The 21,544-nt window shown below is 36.2% G+C and overlaps 1 protein-coding gene across 5 annotated transcripts in view; it reads right to left on the reverse strand.

The window, feature by feature from the left end:
- The window catches only part of LOC117105733 (muscarinic acetylcholine receptor M1-like), a 62,338-nt gene that overhangs the window by 16,652 nt on the left and 24,142 nt on the right, over window positions 1-21,544 (reverse strand). For 2 of the 5 annotated variants that reach the window (XM_033246991.1, XM_033246990.1), the window contains exons 2-3: window positions 18,540-18,793; window positions 5,621-5,700 (exon numbers count right to left, since the gene is read on the reverse strand). The gene's annotated coding sequence lies outside the window, so the exon portion shown is untranslated. Of the gene's footprint in view, window positions 1-5,620; window positions 6,607-18,539; window positions 19,042-21,544 lie in introns of those variants that run through there. The other 3 variants (XM_033246989.1, XM_033246993.1, XM_033246988.1) reach the window with 3 other exon arrangements.

Consider the following 21,544-nt stretch of genomic DNA (forward strand, 5'->3'; position numbering starts at 1 on the left):
TCCCGCCAGAGGCATTTTATTACACAATTTCTTTATTCATTTATTTACAGGACTACATTCGTTGAGAGCTATGCTACACGATGTATTTATTAATCCTTTATTCGAACACTGTATTTACCTTTCTTTGATGATATATTATATATATATATATATATACTTTTATAAATATCGAAATTATTTTTCATTATATACTATATCTGTATATGTAGTGTATGTAACTACTATGGTACTTTTATAAGAACCATTAAAATTTTGCTCAGTCTAAGACTAGTGTGCTTATTTTTTGCCAATTTCAGGCTCAAAATGTTGTTATTTCGTTCTTATTTTACACAGACTGAGGGACAAAATTATGTACTTCAGTACAAGCGTAGCCGAGTATTTTGTATCGTTCCTCGATAGAGCTTCAGATGTGGGCCTACATTACATCTGACGTCATTATTGGGAGTAGATATAATGTTGATATAATATAAACGGTATCTTTGTTTTAAAAAAATCAAACATATAAAATCATTCGATGGCAACCGTAGCTGAATTGCAGAAATAATCTTAAGAAGCACAACATTACAACAGAATTACAACACCAATTTACCCAAGAAAAAAAAAACCATCATTACAGTTTTCAAAAAATTAAAACTTCTTAAACATTAATAATTTACTGTATGTGACTAGTTTCATTCGATATTATTCTTATTTTGTTCATATTTTTAAAGCAATTCAGCCTACGTGTTCTTATAAAATGTGTTCTTATAAAACGAAAAAAACAAAAACAAAAACAAAAATAAAAAAACATGTGCATAATGTGGATGTAACAAGCAATGATAAGATGATTGACAGGTTTGAGAATGGTTGAGCAGAATTGGGCGCCGAGGCGATGAGCCCTGTCTGTCGGGATATAGAAGAGTATATTCATTTCAGTGAAATTAAAGAGGAGAACCGTTTGCATGACATTGGTATAATAGAATTCAATCACTGCGCGAACGGCGGCGGCGTTCCATCTCTCGTCACTCTCTTATTTCTCCCAAGGGAAGTTCAATAATGGTTTGTACGCTGATTCACTTATAAACAATTATTTTGTTATGATTCTGTATACATAATATTTAAGATTCGTGCGTTATGATTTCCAGTATTGGTAAAGTTTACCATTGATAGAGTTAAATTGATGAACGATCCATAAACGGATGAGTAAATGGATCTTTCGGTAAATAAAAAAATAAAAAATAATAAAATAAATAAATAAATAAAATGAAAGAAATTAATCTGTATGATAATAATAATAATAATAATAATAATAATAATAATAATAATAATAATAATAATAATGGAAGACTGAAGACTAAAAAAAAAATCGTAACGCACGAGCATGAACATTAGTATACAGAATATAGCTTGGTTTCCATACAATCGCTACACGCTATCGCCGACCCCTTTTGGCGACGTTGACTGGTTAAGCTCGGTTTCCATAGAATTGCTCACCCTATCGGCGACAGTCGCCGACAGTATTCGTGAAGATTGAACCTGGTTCAACTCTGCCGATTGCGATAGGGAGAGCGATTCGATGGAAACCAAGCTTGCACGGTTTCCATACAATCGCACACTGACGCTATGGTGTTTTCATCGCAATCGTTGTGTCATCGAAGCAATCGGGAAGGCCCCCCGATTCGACCGACCAATCGGCATCACCAAAAGCTGTCATCGATAGCGTGTAGCGATTGTATGGAAACCAAGCTATATTCTGTATACTAATGTTCATGCTCGTGCGTTACGATTTTCAATATTGGTAAAGTTTACCATTGATAGAAATGAATGAGTAAATTGATAGTCCGGTCAATAAGTAACAATAATAATATTGGTAGTCTTCAGCTTTATTTCCATAGAATCGCTGGCCTACACAGTCGCTACGGCGTTTTGCTGCAAACATTGCACTGCGTAGCTGTCCCCGACGAAATCGGGAACGCTCCCTGATTCAACTGACCAATCAGCGTCGCCAAAGGAGTCGGCGATGGCGTGTAGCGATTTATAGAAACCACGCTTTAAGCCGGTTTTCCACTAGGCGAATTTATTCGCGCGAATCGCAAATTTGCATTTGGGGATCTCGTGATGAAAATTTAACTGCACATGCGTATAGGCTAAAATTTTCGATTCGCGCGAATGAATTCGCCTAGTGGAAACCAGCTTTATATCGCATTATGATAAGAAATCTATGCCTTGGAATAAAGATACAAAGTAGGCCTACATAAAAATATCGACAATCGTCAACATAAATCATTACGCCCTAATACTCCTGTCGGTTCAATGAGACAAACTATAATAAACTTAATATTAACACTACTCAACATTTTACTACTCAACTTATGGAAACATCACGTTTTGATAGTTAATGTACAATACGATTATCAGCTGACATTGATTTCACTTTGGCTGGCATTAACAGTATCGAGGTAAATTAAATCTACAAAATAAACTATAGTGTTCCCGAATGTTGGAATATGCAATGCGAGGTTATATTTACCGTTTATCGTTGGTAGATTTATTTGAACAGAAAATCACCACAGACATTTATTGCATTTTGAACGTACTTTTGTATCAACAGTTAATCAGTAAAACTATACATTTGGGAAATACCAAACGACTATAGAATTGAAGGTGATAACATATATTTGAGAAATTATCAGTTCCAATAATACAATCGGTTAACTTGAGAGAGAACTGGTCGGTCAAAAGATCAGGATGATTTTTTTTTTGTTTTTGTTTAAAATAATTGTACAGTATTTCAATAGTTAAAATAATGCAGCACTAAATGTGCACTACGACATGAATGCGCTTTACTACTCAGCCAGTTTAAGTAGGCTTGACAACACTGCAAGGGCTGGTTTAGGCTTAAATTTACTATGAACTGAAGCTCGTGTCCTTGTGTGGAGAGCGTAGAAAGAGCTACGGGTCACGCGAGTTTACGCATTTTAACTTGTCTTAGGACCACTCATCTCGCTCCTTCATAATTTCACTGACGGCATTCCTGATTTGAAGATGATTCTGAGTGTCCGCAAACAATTCGCTCTGATTAAGAGTTAATATTATTTCCGGAATTAGCATGAAAGTGGTAGAAAAATAAAATATTATTGGGATCAGAAAAAAAAAAAATTGGCGAACTAATGTGAGGATGCGTTCGGAGTTATTCAATTATGTAAATGGGACAAGTGACAATAGATCTTTCCAAAGTGTCAATCAAACTTAACGACATACCAATCAGAACAGGTCCAGGACCTCGCGCGTGTCTCAGTCCACAGACACACGTGTTTGCGTATGTTTTACACTGTCAGTTTTTGGGGGACTTAGCAACAATATCCAAGGGGCGGGGCTTAGCGGAAAGATCCTTTGTCTTCCAATTCCAGGGTCCTGGGTTCAATTCCTGTCAGTGTTGCAGGATTTTTTTTTTCTCGCGACAAAAACAACCCCACTCACTAAAACTCATATTGAGATTTAGCTTGTGTGAAGCATCGTGTGTGTATTGTCTTGTGAAAGGGATTGTCACCTAAAAGTAAGACAGTAATAATATATTATTGACAATACTTCGTACAAGTTAAAATAAATAAAAATAAATAAATAGGGCTAGTTGTAATAAAAATAATCATTAATTCTAATTAGGCTTATTATTTACAATATAGTATCGTACAACACTGTACGGTAATGATAATGGTTATTATTATTATTATTATTATTATTATTATTATTATTATTATTATTATCATTATTATTATTATTATGATGATGATGATGATGATGATGATGATGATGATGATGATGATGATGATGATGATGATGATGATGATGAAAATTCCGATGACAATGGCAGGTCTAATAGTAATAGTAAATTATTAAACATTATAATGGCAAATGATAATAACATAGTAAAGACAATAATTGTATAGGCCTACACTGATAACAGAAATAGTAAAAACAGTTTCCTTGCCAACCGTCACTAAAACTAAAACACTTGTATCGTATCCGATCACTCGGCGTAATTGGCGTTCCATACAAACACTATGCCATGAATAATGATCGATTGGTTTGTCAACGGCAACGATTCATTCACTAACTAATTAGCGATACAGCATCCAACAACGTGCTACTAATAACGATTGGTCAACAATAACTTTGTCCATAATTGAATAATTGAATACCTCTATAATCATCACAACACTATTCTATTTGTTACTTAAATTAATGACTGTGCACATTTTTCATGCAATGATTTCTCGTAATCTGTGACAACTTAAGAAAAATCGTGTACAAAATGTTAAATAATAGTTCATGTTACTGAAAGGAAAGGTGAATACCTTAATTGCCAACAGAAATAGAATGTTTCACCCGAGTAAATTTCATTGGTTTTTTAAAGCCCTTTTCAGACTATCAAATTTTATTTGACAAAAACATGTGACATGCCTAAATATGGTCATGATGACATCACATCATGGCCATATATAGGCACATCATGACTATATATGGTAATAAAATAGTTTATGTCAAAGAAAATTTGATATTGTGGACAGAGAGCTTAATACGATGCAACAGTAATTTTGGCCTAACATCATCTTTCCCACCCTGCAGTTCTTCAGTTCGCCTACAACAGGAATCGTACAATTATAAGTACTGAACATACGTGTCCAACACCAGAAACCTTAAAAGAGGCTGATTGCCAATGCGTACTTTAAAATGGCAATATTGTCATATTGTATGCCTACTACAATAAATAATTAATTATTAATGTTTTTGACTTATTCATCGATAACAATACTGATGTAATAACCAAGTGTATGGTACAGTGTAAAAGCAAATAATGTATACGTATACTGATGATGAAGATGTTTCCATCTGGAATCCATCCTATCAACTTTATGAAAAAACCCAACGAATGTAGGGCTGGCGCCAAGTGTCATCGCTTTCATCATGATATCCGTTGCAATTGATCTATGCATTAATTATTTCTATTGTTGTGAAAGTCATATTAAGTACGTTATTAATCTTGTCCAATTTTAAGTCACGATTGCAGAATATGACAATTATGAAATAAGAGTGGAGATTTGGCTTTGGTGGTCAAGACTTTATTAGCTTTTATCAAATTTCCTTTTACAAAAAAACTGTTGTATGCCCATTGATGATTTGCCTATATACATGGTCGTGATCTGATGATATCATGACCATAGTTAGGCATGTCGCATATTCTAAACAGGGACTTTAGGTCTCTGTATTCAATCCATGTAAATGCCATGGGTCTTTCTCTGGACTAAAAAAAGAAAATGGTTTTTGCAGGTGGCCAGCCGAGTTTGCAGGCTGTATTTAAATAATAAACGGTCGTATATGCCTAGTTTATCAGAATGCTCATAATTCGTACGCATGAAAGTGTGTGCGGGTGGAGTATGCAATCTAGGCTGCGCTGAAGTCGCTCATGTGAACTTAAAACTTCATCATGCGTTTATGAGGCGTCATAATATGCTGGATTAGGATATCCGTCTCATATAGTGTGTTAATGTTTCAATTCAATTTTCTTTATTATTGTTCATGCCACATTTTAATGAGAAAGAACTAAAACAATAATTAAAATTGAACAAACATGCTTGCTCACCGTCGTTGACATCTTGCAAAATGAAGTGGAAAAAGCCGTCGCCCCAGCAGAAGAAAAAACTCACCGGGTGGAACACGATACTGCAATAGCACAAGAAAATAAGACGGGTTACCGTTGTACAACCAAAAGTCAAATACTTTACACGGTCAATTTACGTTCCGATCTTACGCTTCACAGTGAAAATACACGAACACGTGCACCCGCCTGGCACGATCATACAACGCGTAAAAATGTACGTGCATAGTAAGTATAGTTCCTCCGTGGTCTTTCTTTGTAAATGTTACTTCTAACAAACGCCGGATCAATTAAACAAACAATTCTGGTCGATGCTTAAACATACAGTGTACAAAATGAAAAGTGTTCATAAACCATGCATATTCATATTATTACATCGTACGTTGCTTGCCATTATATATGTGGGCGCGCTTGCAGGTGCGTCTGCTCAGATCAGAAGCACTATACTGTATAGACACATCTTTTAAGAAGATACATATAAATTGCACAGAAGGTCTGAAGGTAGTATAGATAAATAAGAATGTCGTTTGAACCAAGGTCTCTGGTCAGATTCCCGCACATCAGCCCATATTTTGATTTGCTCCACCACGGACCATTTACCGAATCGTCTTTTACCTATCTTCTTACAGATACATTAATAGGATCGGACTACCTCAGATATTTCGCAGCAGATAATGTTAATACGAAGCTAAATAACGAGAAAAGTACTGCAATTTGCCAATAGTTACATTTTAGCTCAGTTGTTAGTAGACGTCGGAACAGTTCTCAAGCTTTCTTTACTTCAACTGAAAATCACGGAGAGTACACGCAACACGCAACCAGTCGAGAAAAGTCAACATTATGATTGTAATTCAGAGGTAGAATTCAATGACATAAACTCTAAATGATGGTAATTCCGTAAACTTATATACTTGCTTAGAATTAAAAAAAAACCAAGACGATATAATTGGGTGAACATAAATAGCGTGCTTGCTAATTAACTAACAGTATGAATTGCAATGTCACAACCTAGATTACATGGATAGTAAGTTCCACTTATTCATTCAAAAACGATATTGATAACAATAAGGTAGAATAAATGATTACATCTGTTAGACCTTCGCTCATAATACTGATTGACATATCTATGTCCGTATTCTATTGTTACTCTTTCTTCATTACTGACGGTACGACGCATCAACGTTCACCCTAGCTACATCTTAATACACAGCTGGGTAATATTAGTAAGCGTTGAGTAGTAGTCTAGTAAGAGAGCCTAGTAATAGCAGTAGAAGTAGCATTGCAGTAGTAGCAGCAGCATCATCATTACAGTTGGTAGTAGTAGTAGTACTAGCAGCAGCATCAGCAGCACTTAGTAGTAGTAGCAACAGCAGCAGCATCAGCAGCACTGAGTAGTAGTAGTAGCAGCAGCAGCATCAGCAGCATCAGTAGCAGCAGCAGTAGCAGTAGCAGTAGCAGTAGCAGTAGCAGCAGCAGCAGCAGTAGTAGTAGTAGTAGTAGTAGTAGTAGTAGTTATAGTAGTAGTAAGTAGTAGTAGTAGTAGTAGTAGTAGTAGTACCTGTAGTAGTAGTACTAGTAGTACTAGATGTGTATAAGAGACAGGGCCTACACTGATAACAGAAATAGTAAAAACAGTTTCCGTAGTAGTAGTAGTAGTAGTAGTAGTAGTAGTAGTAGTAGTAGTAGTAGTAGTAGTAGTAGTAGTAGTAGTAGTAGTAGTAGTAGTAGTAGTAGTAGTAGTAGTAGTAGTAGTAGTAGCAGAAATAGTTCTTGAGAGGGGGTGGGGAGCCTCAGTTTCCCAGCTTAAAAAGGCACAGAGTGTGATTCATGGTCTATCCACAATACAATATATTCTTTTAATGCAGTCGTTTCAGCTTTAATATTTATAATGTTCTCAGAGGTTTGAGGTTTGCGAATATTTTAATGATTCACGGGCCCAACGACTCGTCGTTACGCCACCGAACCCGTGTCTAAAGTAGCAGGCCCTAATAGCCCAACCCTGATTTACTCAACTCCTAGTAAGTTACAGTACTCGCTTTATACATTACCAAGGTGGCCCACTCTAATCAAGATGATAATACCTACACAAAACAACAACCTGTAAACCTTATTTCGCTCTATTAATAGTTTCCTCAATAGTTTTGTATAGAAATGATAAGATAGATAGGCTAAAGAGGCCCTTGATTAAGTACAAACATTTTCATTTATTTTACTTGGTCATAAAATCCGAGCTGACTGCTTTTCAACTGCTAGCTTCCACGAACATAGTATCGTTATTACCTGGATTGATCATTGCTGAACTTCCGCAGCTAAAAATATTGTCATAACAACGCATCGTAGAGGTTTTAATGTCAAATGTTGTTACTAATATTGACAATGAATTATAGATGTCACTCATGACCCACTTTTAATGTTATATGCCTACTGTGTAAGTAGGCCTATTTATTTTTATAGTACGGAGCTGATTAAAAGTCCAAATTTCCCATCCAGCCCCTGCTGCAGAGGAATATCTCACACTCGAATTGCACATACCGTATTTATTCGAATAAGCTCTCCGCTTTAAATAAACGCCCCATCATCTAGAGCCTCATATTTTTGAATAAACGCCTCCCTCGTATAAACGAGGCGTTAATTTTTTTTTCTTGAATAAACCCCCCCCCCTTAACAACTGTCAACAAATCTAATGGAGACAACATCATTTTCAACACATTCTATTAATTTTCAACTCCAGTAGAATTACATATTGCCTAACCTGGTTGAGATCGATAAGTCTTTATGACCATGCGATCAGATAACACATTTTGACGGTAATTATGTGTTTTAGTTCCACATTTACAGTGAAATTAGGGGGCGTTTATTTGAGTATATCACGTATCCATTTTTCACCAAAAAAACCCTCCCTCGAATATACGCCCTCTCAAAAACCCTTCTCAACGACAAACGCCCTGGGGCGTTTATTCGAAAAATACGGTAATACTATAATTCAAAGATGTTCGTAGTAGCAGCAGCATCGTCTTTACGGTGGTAACATGTATTTTAAAAGGTTTGCTATGGCGATAAGAAATAAATACAGCATGAACGTAGGCTATAGAAGGAAGAAGGTACTGAAAATATAATATGGTTTGTAAGTTGTTGAAATATTATTTCAACGACTTATAACCATATGCAGTTCTGTAATATGAAGACATGCGCCGTTACAGGTTGAATTCTGTATGCTTTTAAAGAAAATTGAGCAGGTTTTCAGCTGGGAATTTTTTATACAAATTGATTTACGACAAAAGCGTTAAAAACAGTTACATGTGAAATTCATAATTATTATTCGCGTTGTTTTACTTTACAAATGCCATAGTTTGCAATTAATTTACACTCAATGGAATAAAAAATAATTGAAAATTAAATCAAAAAAATATATGTTAATTAAATTTCAGGTGTAGGCCTACTTGTGAATATTATTATTACTAAACTTTTATCAATATCATAAAATTGCACATGATGAAACATTATATGTATGAGGTAAAAGGTAGGAGAATAACCCATAACTCGCAGCGTCATCGTGTGAATTGCGTATGGGTATGGTTCCGTGATTACCTAGCAGCCGTAAAGAGGCGCTTAGTAGCTACATGTTCACATCATTCCACAAGAAAAGGTGGGGTGGGGGCTGAAATGAACCATAGCATCGGGTAACCGACTACTCTTCCGAAATATACAATGCGTTCTTTAAGGTGCACACGAGCCAGATGTGTACACTGGACCATTGGCGTATCTAGGGGAGGGCGCGGGTGCCTAAAAAAATTACTCTTGCTCCCCAGTCGCCCCAAAAAATCACGGTCAAGTAACCAAAAATCAACATATTTTGCGAATTAGCGCCCTCAACTGATCATTGAGGGTTAGGGCTGTAGTTGAAATAATGATGAAATCTATAAATAATATAATAGTGTATGCAAGAAGACGTGAAACTAAACCACTTCATTTCATTTTAAATTGTCTTAAACTACTTATTCAGTTTGAAGAACGACTGTATTTCCACAAATATGGTGAATGGACTGAGAGCAAGGTTACATGCAAGGATTATTGCATTGTAAGGGGATAAAGAATAAAATGATGATGTACTTCGAAGAATAGCGATAATCGCATAGAGTGATGGAACAAATCTCCAAATTCTAACGCGTTGTTCCCCTCATCAGAGCTGTCCCCAAATTAAAACATGCTTATTATATCATCAAATAATGAGCTTCCTATCGATAATTAAATGGTATTTCACTTCAAGTAATTTTTACATAATATCATGAGCTATTGAATATTAAATTGCAAAGACAGTTCCAGAAATGATATTTAGCTGATAATGTCGATAAATTGACTTTTGTGATTTCAAAATTAATAAATTGTTCCTAGCGATCAACGCGTAAAAACAGCCAATTAAAAAATGAGAAGCACAGGACATTAACACTTCCAACAAGGTTGAGATGGTTTTGATGTGATACACACTTTCTTCTGTTGGAATAAAGTGAAAACTCAGCAAGCGAAAAATGCTTTTTTTTAAATATATACTTTTTAGTTTAGAGAATATAAGTTATGTTTTGAAAAAAATATCAACATGAGACTTGTTACGAGACCTTACGGTAACTAAAAGTACTATTCTAAGCCTATGTGATACTTAATTGAAAATATTATCTAATCCACATTATGCTTTTTCTTTTTTTAATAATAGTTTACGTAGATTTCATGACGTAACACGCACAAACATGTATTTTACCAGACTACATGTCCCTCTTTTTCGTTTTAAAATTATGCGCGTGCATTGCATGACGTCACGCGTACAGACTTAATAGATTACACCTTGTCTGCTTCTGATTTTCTTTTCGAATAATCGTCTACTTACCGTATATTAAATGATATTAATAATAATTGTTATTTCATATTTCTATTCTTGGCCTTGCTGGTAAATCACATTTTCCGATCGTTTTTTTTTTCCTTTAATTATTACTATTGGACATTCACAACAATTTTTTCCACACTAACACACGTGCAATAGATAACACCGTTCTGACACATGTGTCCATATTCCAGTGCCACGATCGATACGCAATCGGATGAGGAAAATTTATAAACGATAAACTGTCTCGTAATTTACAAGAAATGTCCAGCATTAACCTCCTATTCGTTACTGTAATGTTCATGTATATATGTTAAGACTTACATATTTCACATTATATATATAATAATTATTAACATTTATATGCAAATAAGAAATATATTACTTCAATTATTTTTAATTATTCAGACAAGTGCATTGGGGCTCCAAAAGCAACAAAGTCAGCATGACAAGTCTGGAGCCACAGAAAACTAAACTTAACTACATGCTTAGCTATAAAATAAAAATATAAGTTCAAAAATGAATGATAAAACATTACTTTAATATAGATATTATATTTTACTCATCGAGATAATATATAATTTTATATATATATATATATATATATATATATATATATATTTGATTGTTTAAATGTTTCATTTCAATACTCTATTTTATCAAACTTCCAATCATAACCTAAATTAGCTTACTTGTTTTACTTAAGATTTGTTTGCCTGTACATTATTTATGTTTTTGTGATTTGTGGACACACCATTTTGTCTAACCTGTGCCTCATCCAATGAATTATTAGGCCTATATTTTATATACGAAAATTGTTAAATTTGCTTTTAGAAATGTAAGTGTGTATGCTTTAGAATGAACCTTTCCGCTAAGCCGTCTCTTGGATATTATTGCCCGCAAGCAATACCGAATAATATACGTGAACACGTGTGTTTATAGAACACGCGCGTATTCATGGCTTTATTTTAACTGGTCAGTTGTAAAGTTCGATTAAAGGCCTGTTTTCAACGATAACGATAACGATAAAAAAAGCTAAAAAGCAATTGTTCATATAGAAAATAAAAGAAATGAGAATTTTCTCACTAGAACGATTCGATAACGATTTATCATTTATGCGATAACAACATATTTTGACAAATCAAATCAAATGACGTCATAATCATGAAAAAAACATTAAAATCGTAGTAGTAACAACGATTTTATCGTTTTCCATGATTATGACGTCATCTGATTTGATTTGTTAAAATATTTTGTTATCGTATACACGATAAATCTTTATCGAATCATCCTAGTGTAGAAACCTCTTTTATTTCTTTTGTTTTCTATATGAACAATCGCTTTTTATCTTTTTTATCGTTATCGTTGAAGTATAAACAGGCCTTAACACTCCAGAAAGGTCCATTATTGAAACATTGGTTTATTGGAAGGAAAAGTGTTCTTGTTCTAATTTTCGATGGAAGTTAAAATAGTATATTGAAATATAAAAATTAGAAATTCATACTTTAAATTTTCATGTTTATATTAGACTTATATAGATGCAGTATATCTTTTATATATTACTATTATATTAAATTACTCATGACACAAATAATATTAATTATAACATATACAATTTATGATGGTCATAATATCAAAACCTAATATATTAATATATCAACTTACAATAATACAAATGTCATTATGTTACACATCGACAGAGTGAATAGAGTAAATTTTCTCCTGACACCTTTGCACAAGAGGACATCCGGATATATAGAGCAGATTCGATATTGAATTTGAAATAACCATAGGAAGGTGTGCCAATTTACAAATTAGCCTATTTCCAAGGCAAACACGAATCGCGTGCTTCGCATGTAGGCCACGCAATAATATACTATCGTTTCAACCTTGTCGAAATGTGATCTTTATTTCTAAGCTACACAAGCTCAATCCTGAGCACAGTGGCAGTTGGCGTTGGAAGCTTTGTAAACGCTACCAGACGTGCAGCGTTGCGTGCGTGTGCGTTTGTGTCAACGCTGCACATTTGGTTGTACAGTGGTAGCGTAAAAAGCCGGACACTCACTGCGCCCGACGGTCGTCGGCCGACGCGATTCTATGAAGAACGCAACGAGACGACGCGCGCGCAATTGGTTATTTTTAATGATGATTCGTTCAGACTGTCACCACCGACAATTAGCAGATGGTGTCGCGTGTTATAGCGCATACAGGAAGTGGAGTGGGATTGGTCGTACGACCGTCGTAGAACGCAGTGAGTGCCCGGCTTTACTTGCGTTTGTCAACGCGTCAAAACTACGGTATCTTGTTTTTTTTTTACCAAGCCACTAAGCTAGATTACTGTACAAAATAACGAAGTTCGGACGTCTGTTGCTGCTTGAACTGGCCTACTGGACTTTTTAGGAAAATGAGCATCATCACACTCTCTCGAAATGCTTACGTCAGAGCTATGTGTTACACATGCATGTGCGCTGAGAATGTGTGACGAAACGTGCTATGAGCAGCACATAGAGACCTATATAAAACAGGTTTTATTACGAATGCATAAATGTTACTTAAGTATTAGAGTTGATTTTATAAAGGTAAAGGTTAGGCCTATTAATGTTTTTAAAAATAATGTTTCAAGAATCAAATATTACATTTCGCATGTTCATGGTTCGGCAAGCACAATAGAGAATCGCGGTATTAATAACAACGAAACCACCGGGGAATGGATCATATATTAATTGGATAGTATGAAAAGTTTACTAAAAATATTATATCATTTTTAACGCAACAATAAGGACATGAAAAGGCCAAGAAAGCCCCTATGGATGCTACATTTAATGTTCGTCTTAGCCGAATGAGTACAACATAATTTTTATAATTTTCAATAACTAGGTCTGTATTTTGACCTTAATTTATAACAAAATATTCCGCTGTTCACCTCAATTAACACAGTAGCACGGTTGGCATGTTCGTACATAGTATTAGTAAAGGATCGAGATGCTCAAATAACTAAAATTTAAGACGGTTGGTGGAAGCGGATAAGAAAAATTATTGTAATATGTTTGTTTATAAATCTGTGAACCTGATTTGTGAGCGTTGATACGTCTTGAGAAGCTTGATTTACAATAAACGCGTTACGCAAACGTAACGACAGCAACGCTCCTTGCCTCCGCAAGTACAAGTCACCACAGTCGATTTTGAGTGTGTACCACTAGAAATTTGATATGTACTCTAACCTGAGTACTAGCCACCTCTCGAGCCATGAGCGCTAGCACGCGCGCAGCAGGTATAACACACTTCATCATTTAAAGAAGGAGAATTCGATGATAGAACTTTTCGGCGGCCACGTAAACGTTAACTTTAATCTTCGTATGTCAATCAAAAAAAAAAAAAATCTTAAAAACACCGTACTTAAAACGGAAGTAGAATGAGTGGTGGTATCAAAATAATGCATTTTGTAAAGGTTTAAGTTTTAACGTTCACGTCATCGGCGAAATAGCAACGCATTGCACGTCCGTCTGATTCCATTCTAAACATGAATTCTAATGTTTATCTCCGTGTGACACAACCTTGGGCTTGGCCTTCTGCATATAGTATAGGCCTACTGCTTCTATAAATTTGAACTATTCTAAACAGGATGGGACCTCGATCGACAGACCATCCAAATACTTTATAACTCGAGTTGCTTCAAGGCCTAGATTAAAATATAAATAGGCCTATACAATAGGCCAATACTTTATTCATATTATTTATTTGCTTGTCTCTTGGAATCGCATACCTCTTTAATCACAATTAAAAAAGCACGTTGAATATTCATAGCCATTACCTAGCTCAAGTAACCACTGGACATTCCGATCACCATGGTAACGGCAAATATTTTATATTTGTAGAGATATTGTCAGTTTATTTGAATACTAATTCGAACGTTATAATTCATACTGTTTAAACGAAACTGAATAGCAAGGCAAATAGAATTTACATAAATGACTTAGGCCTAAATCAGCCCAGGATGGCAAGAGCAGCCAATCTATGGCGAATGGAAACTAGTTTATAGAAATATACTTAGGCCTGGTGACAAGACACAGTGACAATGCATGGCGAAACAGTGACAAGTGGTGACACAACACATCGAACAATTACACAATAAGGTGACAATACAGAGTGACACGCCACGGTAACAATAAATGGCAACACACGGTGGTAATACTGTACATGTGACACCGCACGGTTGTATGGCGACACATGTTACGATTCTTGGTGGCACGACAAATGTCGATAGATTTCGACGAATATGCTTGTAATTTTGTGACAATAACATGTTGAAATAACCTGTTGATAAAGCTACGCAGTTAGTTGTGTGGCGTGACAGTGATCACATCGAAATAACAGTGACATATTTTATTGACCTGACACGGTAACACGATGCGTTTACATTGTTTGACAAATGGTAACATGCAATATTGGTACGGAATGATAGTACGGAGTGTTGAATTGATCGATTCCGTTGTGATTTATACATTTAAGCAAATAGGTCAATGAATGCCAATAGCGAATAGATCACTCTATTGCGTGTTCTACAATCACTTTCAATTGTATAGCACATGTAAGCATGCAGCGATACAATGTCAGACTGATGTCAATTGATCCCTAAATACAGTGAGGCATTACGGAACCAACGGATTAAGCCGGACACTCATTCTGCGTCGTACGACGGTCGTAGGCCCGTAGCGTGGGGTGGGGGTTAAGTGGGTTACGACGAATTGCCCAAAAACTGGAGAAGGTCCGCACTTAAAAACGAAAAATTGATATTCGTAGATAAATTTACAATGTTTTCCAGAGTATCGGAGATCATACAAGCCAAAGGGTCCAACTTTCCACTGAAACGAACTTGCCAAAAATTGAGTCACGCTACGGGCCTGCGTACGACTCCAATTCTGCTCCCTATGAGCGCTGGACGACATGACGCGGTCTGCTGATTGTCGATGGCTGCATGTTCATCATTGCATGGTTTCAAACTACTGTAGCGCTTCAAATGTAGGCCTACGTGAATGCATGCCAGTCGCTGTGGCACCACTCGAACTATCGATATATCGTACAGCAAAGAAACATGTTGTTGGTGGCACGTGTCGTGATGGAATGGTGGCAGTCATAATCAGTAATGGCAATTGGGTCATAGTTCTAGGGACGACAACATGGGGAGTGAGGAGCAGGGTACAAGTGACTACCGTTACGACATAGTGGCGATTGGGTCACGTACAGTATAGTGACTACAAGGGGTGCTACATAGTGACTACAAGGGGTTGGCCTACGAAATAATAGTGTCCGTATAGCAATGGCAAGTAAGTAGTCAAACGACATGTAGTGACTTAAGCACGGACTGTATGTCGCAGGCATTGCCAACTAACTACAGATATATGTTTTCTTCAGTGTCACAACAAAATTACAACCAATGATGTACACACACATACCTAGATACACACAGATACGTCTGCTATACTCATCCACCGATATCGCTGACCCTTTTATAACACCTTGATATTGGCCCTGTAAGTGCATTCACTTCTGCCAATGGGAGTCGTCTTACACCTCTAAGCTACATTCGTTCCAATTTAGCGTTCCACATCTTGTCTCAGAATCCTAGTGGTCTGTTCATTTTATTTTGACAAACATTCTACACTCACATCGTTTGAATACAATCAATTTAATGCAAAACGTGATACTCTAATGCTAACATCCCATCCCAGTATATAATCGAATGTACTTCATAATGCAGGGGCGGATCCAGATATTTTCTGACGGGGAGGAGGGGGGGGGGCACAATATGAAGTCCACGCCACCACGCCCACCTCCGCCTCACCAGGGTTGGTGTAAATATTATTCTTTAGGATTATATTAGATTGTTTTACCGAGTCCTGTGTTTAAATCATGCAAGAATGCATACCGGCACGGTACAAATACTACCGTAAACCCCACGAGCCGAATCCTAATAAGGTGATTTGGTTGGATGGTAAAAGAAGCAAACAGCACCAACAACGCAATAACAATCAGTTTGAAAGAAATTGTTACCCATAAATCCAATAGTAATGCAGGACCTATGTATTTCTCACCAATTTTGGTATTGAATCCCATATTAATGCAGGCCCATATATTTCTCACCAATTTTGGTATTGATAAAAAGCTTAAAATGTCGTTAAGTAATTAGCCTAATCAAAACGTGTTAATCATGCAGGAGACTGGGATGACAACGTTCATGGTGTAAATACCGGTATTCTTTTCGGTGTAGCACATCGGGTTTTTGTATCACCGATCAACGAGTGTTGTTCTGTTTCTTTCCTCCATGGTTCAACACAACTAAAAAATCTAAAGGTATCTTGTCATAATTGACTTTTCCGCTAAGCCTCACTACTTGAATCTTGTTGCTATAATTTGTACGCACACAAACGTGTGTGTTTGTAAAGTATGCACGTATTCCTGGCTACTGAATAAGACGTTTTGATTTGTCAGTTTGATTAAAACTCGGGAAAGACCATAACTGTTATTTCATTAATTATAGGCCTATAACAAATCGATAAGTGAGAGTTACAGTGCGTGTTATAGCGTGAACCGTGGGCGATTTACGTACAATAATAAAGGTATGTGGCTTTCAAGTCACGCTACAAATTGTTAATTAAACCAATTACTTTAATCTATAGAAGATAAAAGTACTTGATTAAACACGCCCTCTAGAACATGTGTGTGCACCACCGCCCTTGTAAACAGATAAATAAAACGAAACCTAACGGAGAGATCATGACGGTTTAAAGCGTTGTCTACATGATACTTTAAAAAAATCGTTTCAAAAATACGATGGTCGTTTACAGCTTTCCGATAGAGAGGATGCAATAAAAAACGAGCATTGTATTTTATTAAGCTGTGTTGATTCCAGGGGCGGACTTAGGGAGCCACCGGCCTGGCCTTACTCCCTCCACCTTTTTTTTTTTTGAAAGGTAAATAAAAACAAAATCAATGATCAAAACGCATCAGGGGTTATCTCTATACCAGGCGTCAAGAAAACAAAATTTCTCGGGGGAATGCCCCTGGACCCCCTAGGCAGTGTTTTCTCTTATTCGCCCCACCCCATCCCTTTTCAGACATCCATGGATACGTCCCTGGATTTTAGAGATGAAGTGTCAATAAAATTTCTACTAGCGTGAATATACGCAAACAAAAAATAAATGGTGTTTAATTGTTTGTATATTGACATGTTTGAAATATACGGTACCGAATGTTACGATCACGTTTCTGTGGGCTACCACATTCGCTCCATAAAGGTTGCGTTTTTTGCCGAAACACATCGGTTCGTTCTGAACATGTTAACCCTCGATGGACCTTTCCGCTAAGCCCCGCCCATTGGATATTGTTGCTAAGGTCCCACAAGACGACAATGTTAAAACATACGCAAACACGTGCGTTTGTGAGACAACACGTGTGTTTGTGATACGCGCGCGTATTCCTAGCGTTGTTCTGATTAGTCAGTTGTTAAGTTTGATTGACACTCCGGAAAGGTCTATTACTATTACGCTATTTACCGTCTATGAAAGCCAGGCACTTACTGCGCTCGATGGTCGTCAAGCCAATGCGATTCTATGAAGAATGCAACGACACGCGACGCGAGCTACGTATTGTTTTAATGACGATCCGTATACTGCCACCGGCAATCAGCAGAAGGCGTCCGTTGTTATCGCTCACAGGTAGCGGCGTTGGATTCGTCGTACGACGCAGTGAGTGCCCGACTTTAAACGCGAATAACACTAAAGTGCAAGGGTCCGTCAGCTGTGTACTTTCCACAGGTTTGTCCACTCAATGGAAGACTTTTTATTTGCAAACATGCTACAGGCAAACATTGACCAAGTTCAAGCCTTAGGCGGCCATATCCAACGAAACGGATAACAAACAAAAACGAAAATACAGTCATCATTTAATAACCATTCATACTTTAGTTGTAAAAAGGAAATTACTAACTTACTAATTTTACTATTAAATTTAACAAGCTAACAAAAAAGTTACCTTATATTGTATCTGGATGGACACCTGCTGAATCAAAGGGTGTTGTTTTGACGGTCGAATAAAATGGTTCCACGTACTGTACCATATTCGGCAGACGATTAGAAAATCGAGGCTAATATTTCCGCAAAATTGGATGGCTCATCATCGTTTTTATCTTCCATGTTTTATTGAGAATCGAACAGGTGAGATATTCATGCGGATTCCGGGGCGAGTTGTTAGCTGGGTGGCTTTTACGGCAATAAACCGCGAGCTAACTGGATAAAAAAAAAACAAACCAACTAGGGCTGTAGGCCTAGGGAAGTTCACGTTGAAATGTGAGGGTAGCTTAGAGCCAGAAAACAGAAGCTAATATTTGAACTGAGTCCGTGAAAAAACAAGACGGGTCCTCCGAGACACGTAGGCCTATACGCCAATCAAACGTATAACAATGCATTACAATGAACACCGAAGAGTACAACGCATATAAATCCGACGAGTGCGGTATAGCTCTTACATGCACTCACCGTCCAATATTACTAAATGTCTTTTAAGCCACAGATAAAATGATTTTATCAACAAATGTGTTTTTAAGGCTTCAGAAGATAAAAGCTAGAGAGACCTGAATACATGTTGGTTACGATTTGAACCAGCGGTTATTGTTTCTAACAATATTATTCCTATGCCGTTCTGTGGTGAAAACTCGATATTGCGACTCAACGGAATGTAATCATGAATGTTATATTGAGTCGGATATCTGATGTGATGTAATGAGTTTTGCATCCTGCATATTACCCTTACAAAAAAGATTAAATCAACCGATATTGAAGACCTGGTAAGTTAGAAAATTAAGAAAACAAGTAGTGGGATGTGGAGAGGCTTGTGTGGCGCTCTTGAATAAAAAAACTCTCATGGGTCGTAAGTCGGTATAATGCCTATCCCGATATGCATCGTTAATCAATACACTAAATATTGGCATAATGTGACCAGATAACATTATATAAATGTGTAATTGCATATTCTATTAATTATTTACAACACCTGCATTGTTAATTTCATTCAAATTTTATCTTACTAATTAAAACACGGTATTGGATATCCGTAATATATACATAGATACATTATCGTCATCACCACCAACACAACCACTTCCATCAACATCATCATTATCATCATCATCATCATCATTATAAATATATAAATTGCTGGGTTGCCATATTGTAGGTTCAGTCGTACGTCCAAATTCTAACCACACATACATACTATTTAAATTTATCATATTTAATATATATACACACACACACACACATATATATCCACTCTTAGAAACTACAACAGCAATTAATTATTTAATTCGTTATAATATGGTTTTGTGATTGAATAAAGTAAATGGATCCAAACACCACCAAATTCAGTAGTAATTTTCATAAATTGTGTCAAGAAAATGGATCAGAAAATGGCCTATATGAAATGCCACCAGCTTCTACTGTATATATAAGGATCAAGGATACTACCTACAAGCGTACCAATTGAGTACAAACCTGCTACGTTGTTGTGCCTAACGCTAATAATACACGGTACTAATAATAACAGTGGTATGTAAGGTTTAATAAAACATAAGCACCATAGCTTCTTTAATCTAAAACATCCATCTCGGGTTTAATTCATCATTAATTGATGTTGAATGATACATCGGAAAGCTAACATTAGATTATAAACACAGAAGATCAAAGGAACCGTCTGGTTTTCCGCTCCGACAGGTGATTCCACATGACGTTCACTGGTCCAGCCTCAGACTGTTAAATGAATCCGAACGCTTTTGTATATTTTGTAAGCATCGTTTACGTTGACTGGAAATAAGTCGATATTAAATTGTACGTATTTGATTTCCTGATCTAAGTAGTCTGTAATTCCCTCCGCAAACAACTGGTCTCAAATCATGCATACATTATTGCTTTAAATACTTCAACAACAAATCTCATTTAACGATTTAACATTTGGTCGTCTGCTCAATTACCAATTAACTGCCTTTGTCCAATGCGTATATATTATGAATATATAAAACTGTGCTGCGAATAAATAAAAGTATGCTGCGTAGCGTAGCACTGTTTCTATCATTTACCTATTTCTTTATTATACATATTTCTTTAATATACATATACTATATATACTGTATATATAAACCATCAAAGAAAGGACATAATGGCACCTCGTGTAGCAGAGCTCTCAGCGAATTAGTCCTATAAATATATACATGTAATAAAATTCCTCTGACTGGATTCGAACCTGTGACCTCTCGCTGTGAAGGCAAGCGTTATAACCATTAGGCCACAGAGGCCTCATGGTTGAACCATGGACCTAATAGGTCCATGGTTGAACAGATTCAAATAGCCGTCAGTTACACTCTATTACACAATAGGTACGGCTGGAAATAAATATAATATAAATCAAGATAGCAGTTAACACTGTTAAATTATATATAAATCATCAAAGAAAGGTAAATGCAGTGTTCAAATAAAGGATATAATGGTACATCGTGTAGCTTAGCTCTCAACGAATGTATCCTATAAATAAATAAATAAATAAATAAATAAATAAATAAATAAATAAATATATGGTGTAATAAAATGCCTCTGACGATATAGAAAATGTATTCAACGAATATTTCAAGAGCTTCTGTTCTCTTCTTCAGCGTTAAAAGTACTGAACATAAAATCAAAATACTTAGATATACATTAGGTAGTGATAAGCTATGAATACATCATGGTATAACAATGTAACAATAGAAAAGCTGATGTTGTACAAATAATCATCAATGAATGTACAGGTATACATTCATTGACCATTATTTGACAACACAGCTATAGTTTACAGTCAGTTTTACTATTGTTCCATTGTTCGCGGAATAATTTTCATATAACATGTACCGGTATGTAATGTATACAAAATGGTGTATGCAACGGTTTGCTTTGGGTAATTCACTTTGGTAGACCCCCCCCCCCCCCCCCCCCACCCCAATTTTTTTTTTC

Source organism: Anneissia japonica, unplaced genomic scaffold (genome assembly GCF_011630105.1).
Source record: "Anneissia japonica isolate Jap-2015-1 unplaced genomic scaffold, ASM1163010v1 scaffold287754_len4335492_cov202, whole genome shotgun sequence".
NCBI classification, from domain to species: Eukaryota; Metazoa; Echinodermata; class Crinoidea; order Comatulida; family Comatulidae; genus Anneissia; species Anneissia japonica.